This window comes from Ornithorhynchus anatinus, chromosome 10 (genome assembly GCF_004115215.2).
Source record: "Ornithorhynchus anatinus isolate Pmale09 chromosome 10, mOrnAna1.pri.v4, whole genome shotgun sequence".
Classification (NCBI taxonomy): Eukaryota; Metazoa; Chordata; class Mammalia; order Monotremata; family Ornithorhynchidae; genus Ornithorhynchus; species Ornithorhynchus anatinus.
The window spans coordinates 13864701-13873756 of record NC_041737.1 but is presented as its reverse complement, the minus strand read 5'-3'; positions in this window follow the sequence as shown (position 1 = coordinate 13873756).

The following is a 9056-nucleotide window of genomic DNA, read 5'->3' as shown; positions in this document are numbered from 1 at the left end:
ATCGTTGAACGAGAAGAGGCGAACCGGCCGCTCCCTGGCCCGTGACAAAATTCAGGGCGACCACCTGGGTGGTTCCAGCCCCAGCCCCAGCCTCCTGCCATGCCCAGATGCCAGCCCCAGCCCACCGCCCACCGCCCCAGCCTCCTCCCCCCTGGGGCTTTCCTCCAGGTCCTTTCCGAGTTAAAGGACCTTCCCAGGGTGGCTTGGTGGAAAGACCCCGGGTTTAGGAGTCAGAGGACGTGGGTTCTAATCCCGCTTCCGGCGCTTGTCTGCTTTGTGACCTTGGGCCTCAGTTACCTCATCTGTAAAATGGGTATTAAGACGGTGAGCCCCACGTGAGACAACCTGATTACCTTGTAATTACCCCAGCGCCTCTTCTACTCTCTAGAGAGTAGAAGGAGAAGATGGACTCGGCCGGAGTTTGCAGTAAGCATCTAAGTTGAAAAGGGAAATCTTCAAATAAAAAATCTGCCCCTTCTCTCCCCTCCTTCCCCTTTGGTGAGTATGGCCAGGGTTCGGCTTTCCTGGGAAAGTTCCTCCGCATATCAGTGAGGAGGGAGGGACAAGTAGCCACATTCCAGGGTCAAACCGCCCTCGCTGGCTCCCCGCCGTCAGACAGAGCTCATCGGCTGCAGCAGCCGCGCCCACTGCACAGTTCACTGCACAGTTCACTGCACAGTTCACTGCACAGTTCACTGCACAGTTCACTGCAGTACTGCTGGTATGCATGCTGCAAAGTTCACTGGAGCACTCCCTGCAGCACCCGCAATGGCCCTCAGGCAAAGTGCGCAGATGTCTGGGTGCCGCTACCCAGCGTCGGCTAGGGAGTCAAACGGAAGGAGAGATCATTATTAATTATTATTATTATGGTATTTGTTAAGCGCTACTATGTGTTCAGCACTGTTCTAAGCTCTGGGGTGAAGATAAGCAGGTTGTCCCACGTGGGGCTCACGGTCTTAATCCCCATTTTCCAGATAAGGTGACTGAGGCACAGAGAAGTGCAGTGACTTGCCCAAGGTCATAGAGCAGACAAGTGGCGGAGGCGGGATTAGAACCCACGTCCTATGACTCCCAAGCCCTTGCTCTTTCCACTGTCACGCTGGGAAGGGAATGAGGAAAGGGCGGGGATCAGAAGTGGAGGGAGGAGGGCAGAGAGAAAGGATGCAAAAGGTAAAGAATGGGGGAAGAGGAAGAGGGAAGGGAGCACAAGCGCCGCTGGCTCAGCAACTCCTTGGCCCAGCACCTAGTTGGCCATTCTAGTCCTGAGAGGAAGAACTGCTCTTTCCTCCCCTCACACCAATAACTGTGAGAACGAAACGGGAAAGAAACTGCACCGGGAGGGAGTGCAAAACGCAAAACCAATCCTTGGAGAGCTGGGCGTGGCGGGGCCGAGCCTGAGAGGTGGGGTTGGGACAGAAATACCCCGCCCCACGGTCCACGAATTGAGCAGGGATTTCCTCCCGCCACTCCTAAGGCCTCAGAGAAAGAACGAATTGGGGGCAACAGGCTTCTCCTGTTGCCCCCCTCCCCACTTCCAGACCAACCAGGGGGATCCCCGCACACGGGCCCGGCCCAAGGGACCAGAGGGGGAAGGTGCTTGCGGACCCATTCGTAGAGGAGAAGCAGCCGGGATCACTAACGGGATTTTTGGAGCAATGCGGTCTCAATACACACTAATGATGCTCGAGGAGTCAAGGCCGGGATCATGAGCGATTGTGGGAATGTAAATCTCCAGGTTAAAGGATCGGTATCCAGGACAACTCCCTTCTCCGATGGAGCCCAGCACCGAATGCAGAGGCGCAGGGAATCTTAACGCCCGATGTCGTCAAAGCATGCCACACACACAACACACACGCACACACGCACACAAATTGTTGCATGCCCTCTCACACCCCTACAATGTCATGTACACAGCGTGGCTCAGTGGAAAGAGCATGGGCTTTGGAGTCAGGGCTGATGAGTTCGAGTCCCAGCTCTGCCACTTGTCAGCTGTGTGACTGTGGGCAAGTCACTTAACTTCTCGGTGCCTCAGTTCCCTCATCTGTAAAATGGGGATTAAGACTGTGAGCCCCACGTGGGACAACCTGATTCCCCTGTGTCTACCCCAGCGCTTAGAACAGTGCTCGGCACATAGTAAGCGCTTAACAAATACCAACATTATTATGTACACACATTCACACCCACAGAGACTCCGCCAGTCACATGATTCTGGCTAAGGCTCTACCAAGACACACACACACGCCCCCTCTCGTACTCGCCCTTAATATTACTTTCTCATAATCTGGAGGTTACTGGTAGTCTAGGGAGGAGAGAGAATAAATAGTATATCAGGTGTGGAGCCATGTGTACATGTACGCTTAGATGTGTGTTCGTATGGAGATGCGATTGAGGGATGTGATTGGAAAAAGGGTATGAATATGTGAACGTGGATGTCTCCATCGAGGGTATATGTGGGAGTGTGAATGAGGGTATGAGTGTGAGATGGGGACATAGTTTGTATTTTTGAACATGGTTGGCTGCGTATATGCCGTGTAGAAGTGGGGATGTAATCAGTCAGTGGCGTTTATCGAGCGCTTAGGGTAGAGCACTGTGCTAAGAAAAGGGGGGGAATTCATTACAGTTGGTAGACGTGGGGTGGGGGCGATAGGTATATGAGGGTATTGTGAGGGTGCACATCCTTATCTATAATCCCGACTTGCTCATTCCAAGCGCTTAGTACAGTGCTCTGCACACAGTAAGCGCTCAATAAATACTATCGAATGAATGAATGATTGCCCCAATTCCTGAGGATTCCCGCTGCCGAGCTGCGATCCCTAGTTAGGGGGCAAAGAGAAGGGCGAGGTGGGTGGGCAGGTTCTTCCATCCTTCACTTTCGTAGGAAAATGTGTCCGGACTCTTGAAGCAGAAGGGAGAATGCGGAGGCTGCAAAGAGACGCCCATTCCGGGACTGAACGGTTCCTTCCGGAGCCCACTTTCTCCACGGATCCCCCGGGAAGTCGGGGGGTCTGGGACCAGAGGATCCCGGAGACTAGAGGGAATGTGGGGGGACCTCCGATCAGGGAGGCACAAGGGCTCTGTCTCAGCCAGACCCAGGAAAGCCTTCCGACCGAAGCCCGGCTCTCTGAAGTCAATCAGCGCAGCGAGCTCGGGGACCGGCCTCGTAGAGCTCCCAGCCAACCCTGATAACGCGCCCCCTCCTCACCCCTCCAGAGAAACCGAGGGCTGAGGGAAAGAGGCGATTCGTTGCATTCGGCGAGTTGGTTTTCCCGGATTCAAACCCGGGGTTGGCGCCGACGGGGACCGTTCGCAGGCCGGGGACACTGCAACAGAAACCGCCCCCCGTCCAGCGGGCCACCAGCCGGCTGCCAGGCCCGCCTGGGTTCTCGGCCCGCAGCTAAGGGTCGACGGCCTCATCTTAGCAGGGAAGATGGGGCAGGGGCCGGAGCAGGGAAGAGGACGAGCTGGGTGGGCTCAGACTAAACACTCGAAAAGCCTGTCACATTGGGGTGCCCGTTGGTTCCGACACTGCAGGACGGGGGCAGAACGGTTCACTGGAAGGCTGGTTGTTTTGATACTTACACTGGATTTCGGTGGCAAGTCCGATGGAATTCCCTCTTGTGAATCGTTTTGTGATTTACTCGGCGTGTGCGTATATTTGCGTGCACTTTGTGCTTGCGTGTGTACAAGTGGCATGTACTACATAGGCGCTTCTGGGCATTTGCAAGGTGGCAGGGGGCGGGGGGAGGGGAGCAGGAGAAGGAGGCTGCAAGAGCCTCAGAGTTGGTTCTGCCCTCACCACTTGGAATTTCCTGTCTGAAGAGGCTGGAGCTTTCCTCCTCCCCCCACCACCTTTTCTTCCTTCTCCACCTCCTCTTCATCTCCACCTCTTCTTTCTCCTCCTCTCCCCCACCACCTTTTCTGTCTCCTCCACCTCCTCTTCATCTCCTCCACCTCTCCTTCCCCTCCCACCTTTTTTCTTCTCCTCCGCCTTGTCTTCATCTACCCCACCTCTTCTTCTTTCTCCTCCTCTTCTCCCACCACCTTTTCTTCCTCCTCCACCACCTCTTCATCTCCTCCACTTCTTCTTTCCCCTCCTCCTCCTCCCCCACCACCTTTTCTTCCTCATCCACTTCTTCTTCTTCCTCCTCCCCCTCCTCCACCACCTTTTCTTCCTCCTCCACCTCCTCTTCATCTCCTCCACCTCTTCTTTCTTCTCCCCCTCTTCATCTCCTCCACTTCTTCTTCCTCCTCCTTCTCCCCCTCCACCTTTTCTTCCTCCTCCACCTCTTTCTCTTCCTCCTGTCCCTCCTCCTCCATCACCACCTCCTTTTCACCTGCTGCTCCTCCTCCTCCTCCCGTCCTCCTCCCCTTCATCTTCTTCTTCCTTCTCCGTTATTCCCCGACTTCTCGGTGCGGAGATCCGGCAGTCCGGTAGGCTCGGCCTGGCTTCTTTCCGCTTGATCTTGGATTCGCAGTTTGTTTCCCTTTCGCCAGAAGTGCAGGAAGCAAATCCTGAAAGGTTTGCAAGCTCCGGACTGAAAGAACAGCCCGCAAGGGGATGCGGGGGGAGCGGCCAGGGGAAGTGCGGGATTAAAAACGGGAGCTGGAGATGGGCTGGGGCAAAGGAAGGGAAACGGAAGAGGGGAGGGGGCTCCAGGACCCGGGAGCAGAATCAGCCAAGCTCTGGGGACCCCCTACCCTCACCGCGTTCATCGGAGCTTCCAAAAACCACGACGCCCCCGGCGGCGGGAGCGCCGAGCACAGATTTTGGGGAGAAAAAAAAACCTTTCGGAAGATTTTCCTCGCCGAGAGGCACTGACATCGACATCTGTCGTCATTATTGGTCCCCTTCCTCGTCCGGGTTACTAATGAACACCCATACGAACAAACACCCGGCTCCGCCACTTATCCGCTGTGTACCTTTGGGCAAGTCACTTAACTTCTCTGTGCCTCCGTTACCTCAATGGGGATTAAGACTGTGAGCTCCACGTGGGACGACCTGACTACCTTGTATCTACCCCAGAGTTTAGAACAGTGCTTGGCGCATAGTAAACACTTAACAAATGCCATCATTATTATTATCACACTCACACTAACCTACACTCGCACTCTCACCCACAAACAAACGCATTCACACGGTCACACGGACACTCAGCATCACGTTCTCTGGCACACACTATCACACTACCTAACACACTCACGATCAAACGCGCTATTCCGCTGACACCCTTTAACCGACACAACCAAGGCAGGGTCCTAGTAGTTTTCCCTGCCGATTCTGGTTTCTGAGAAGGGGGGAGAGATGGGGGAGTGGAAGAAAAGGAAGAAGGGGCCGGGGGGTAAGGAAGGAGCAGAACTTCATTTTCAGGCCACGGGGTTCCTCTGTCGAGCTCAAGTTCAAGCTCACAGCAGCCGATGTCCCCCACCGCGTGCGTCTAATAATAATAGTAATAATAATAATAATAAAATTATTATTATGGCTTTTGTTAAGCGCTTACTAAGTGCCGCGCACTGTCCCGACTCGTAGGCGCAGAGGCAATTTGGGCCCTGCAGCCCAGGACCCACTTGGCCCCCTTTCTGGGCCGGGGGCTCCGGAAGAATAGAAACTCCTTCGGGACCGGAGCGAGTTCCCCGCCGCTTCGAGTCTGGTCAGCTCCGGATGCAGCAAAGGATACAGAATGAACATCAAGCAATCAATCGGGGGTATTTATGGAGCGTTTACCGTGTGCAGAGCACTGTACTAGGCGCTTGGGAGAGTACACTTACCACAGAGTTGATAGGCACGTTCCCTGCCCTCAGTGAGCTTGCAGTTTAACATGCGGGTAAAACTTCATGCCCGTGGGAGCGTCATCCCGCCGTCCGGGGCCTTCCTTGCTCTTGGTTTCCCGGGGAACCGGGATCGTGGGCTGGACCTTGGGGAGGAGGGATCCAGCTCTGGAGGAAATTGAGGTAGGGAACAGGGGTAGAAGCCAGGACTGTGCATCCTGAGGCCTCTTCCAGGGCTGCGCCGGGGCCCTGAATCGGGAGCCAATCGGCTCAATCATTCGGCTTGATATGATTCAGCTGCATACATGGGTTGGTGGTCTGGTTGCTCTGGGAGTCGACCCTACGCGATTCAGGTGGAAGCTGCAGTGGGAAAGGCCTTCTCTTTCCCATACTCACACCTTCACGTCCATGCTCACACAAACTCACACACGCAAACTCACATACACACACACCCGCCCCAAAGTCAGAGGCTAAGGGGCCCCAACTTTGTAACAGGAGGGGTCTTGTTCCGCCCCCTCCCCCTCCCCTTTTTCCGTTGGGTTGCTATGTTGGACTAAGCAACCCCGAAGAGATGAGTTTGGAAGGGTCGCAGGGTCAAGAGGGACCAAATGTCTAAATGTTTTTTTAATAATAATAATAATAATTGTATTTATTGAGCACTTACTGTGTATTATTATTCGTATTAATAATAATAATCGCATTTATTGAGCGCTTACTGTGTGCAAAGCACTGTACTAAGCCCTTGAGAGAGTACAATAGAATACCAAACGCATTCCCTGCCCACGACGAGCTCTCCGTCAGCCGGGCTCTCCAGCGGCCGTTAGACGAGGCTCCAGCCTTGTCTTTAAGCCCCCAAGGGGAAATTTTTCCCTTCTTTCCTTGGTGAAGCGTGTGAGGATGTGTGTCCGTTCATGCGTGCCAGTCTAAGTGTGTGATGGGAATGGGCGTGCCCGGGTGAACGTGGGGGAGAATGTGTCGGTGTGTGAGTGACTGCGAATCTGTCCGTGGGAATGGGCGTGCCCGGGTGAACGTGGGGGAGAATGTGTCGGTGTGTGAGTGACTGCGAATCTGTCCGTGGGAATGGGTGGGAGCATAAACGTGTGTCTCTGTGGGGAAGAGCGAATGTATGACAGGGTACACGTCTGGTCCCAAGATGGGTCTGGGTGTGATTGAGCGTGTCCGAGTTTGTGTTTCTTTGTGGGTCTGGGTGTGTGAATAAAAATGATGGTGAATGAATGTGTGTGTGAGTGAAAGGGATTGGAGAAGAGGGAAGGAGAGAGAGAGGCAGAGATTAGGGAGGGAGGAAAATATACCCATAGCCGGTAGGTGATGTGGTTGGCTGGATTTTCCCCAGTAAATGTGCGTTTCGGCGGAGACCGCCGAGGCCTCCTCCAGGCCCCGGGGCAGGGGAGCCGCCGCGGCCGCCGTTGGCGGGATCCGTCGCCTCGCTGCCGGGGAGGCTCGGAGCGCCTCGCAGAGCCGGGTGTGAGTGTGTGTGATGTGTATGTGTGCGCTGGGACACACACACACACACACACACACACACTGAGGGAGGGGGTTGTGTGGGGATTACCTAGGGATTTACAGCATTTTCCTTCCCAAACTCAGGCCCTCTCCCCGAGCACCGCTGGTAGAAACGTCCCCGCGTCTGGTTCCCCTGTTCCCACCTGGATCCCCTCCTTCTCCAGGTCTCCCTCCCCGCTACCCGGTCCCCTTCCTCCCCCTGCCCGGTCCCCCTCCCCTTCCAGGTCTCCCTCCCCTGACTGGTCCCCCTCCTCCTCCCCTTGCCCGCTCCCCCCTCTCTCTGCAGGGCTCCTCCCTCGCCTGGTTATTCTCCCTCGGCCCGGTCCCCTCCCCCGACTGCTGCCCCCGTCTCTCCCCTGCCCCCGGCCTTCCTCCTCCTCCTCCTCCTCCTCCTCCTCGTCCTCCTCCTCCTCTTCTTCCTCCTCTTCCTCCCCGGGCCGGCCCGGCCCCCGTTACCAGCTCCCCGGGAAGCTCCGGGAAAGCGGCTCCGGGCGCTGCGCTGTGCCCTGGAGCCGGCCTGGATCTCCGGCATGTGCTGGGAGCTCGGCCCGGCGGGCTGGCCCCCGGGCGAGGAGGGGGGTCACACGGGCTGCCCGTCCCTCCCCAGCTCCCCCCAGGAGAACCGCTTCTCCCCTTCCATCCTTCCCCCGCCCGCCCTCGCCGCAACCGTCCGGCCAAGGTCAAAGCCCGCCCGCCGCCGCTGGGGCCGCAGCCTCTGCAACTCAAAGTTGATTGACCTGATCGGGGCTTTGGGGGAGGGGAGCTGGGGAGGAAAAAGGAAAGAAATACAGGAAACCGGAGCGGAAGCGTCCCTCACTTCCACCTAATCCGGAGGACTGGAGAGCGTCCTCTGCCCTTGATCCTACTAACGTGAAATCTCCCAAAAGCTCCGGCCGTCCAGGGAGCAGACCCTTCCCAAAGAATAGCTCCTTGGAGGGAAGGGGTGGAGGCCAGGAGAGAGAGAGAAAGTGTGTGTGTGTGTGTGTGTGTGTGTGATGGGTCGGAGAAGGGAGAGGGGAAGGAGGGCAGGCATTTTAACTACGACGTTGGCCTGAGAAACCCAACACGAACATCTCCTCCTCCTTCTCCACCTCCTCCTCCCTCCTCTTCCTCCTCCTCCTCCTCCTCTTTCCCCCCGAGGCGATCTGCGGACCGCCCGGGACGCGCCTCTCTGCCCGGGCCCGCGCCGCGGCCTGCAACGTTGTGGACATTTCTCTGCCTCCCTCCATCGGAAGTAAACCCTTGGCAGAAAGGAGAACCTGTTCTTGCAGTTCCAACACATTTTATTATATTTCTGTATGCATTACTCTCAAAACATATCACAAGAAATGATGAAACCACTTAAAACCTTCAAATAAAAAAATCTGAAACAGTTTATGCCCACAATTGTACATATTTATAGTTAAGAAACATTCTTTATAAATATTGTTTCCTCTGTAGCAAGTTAATACCATAATTTAATTACAAATGGATAAATATGGTAACGAGTATTTACAGAAGGAAGGGTGTTATTACGGAGAAAGCTAACGGCACCACGGATATTCCCCACAATCTTCCATACAGGAACTAACAAATTGAACTTGCAAAAGCACGAAAACATCACATGTAAACCAGCTAACAGAAAAATACATTCACAAGCGTTTTTGCTGTTGTTGTTGTTGGTGGTGGTGGTACTTATGAGTGTGTGTATCTCTGTGCGTGTGTGCGTATGTGTGTGTTGTGTAGTCGCGTGTCGGAGAAACAGAATGGAGACTTTGGCACGGTCG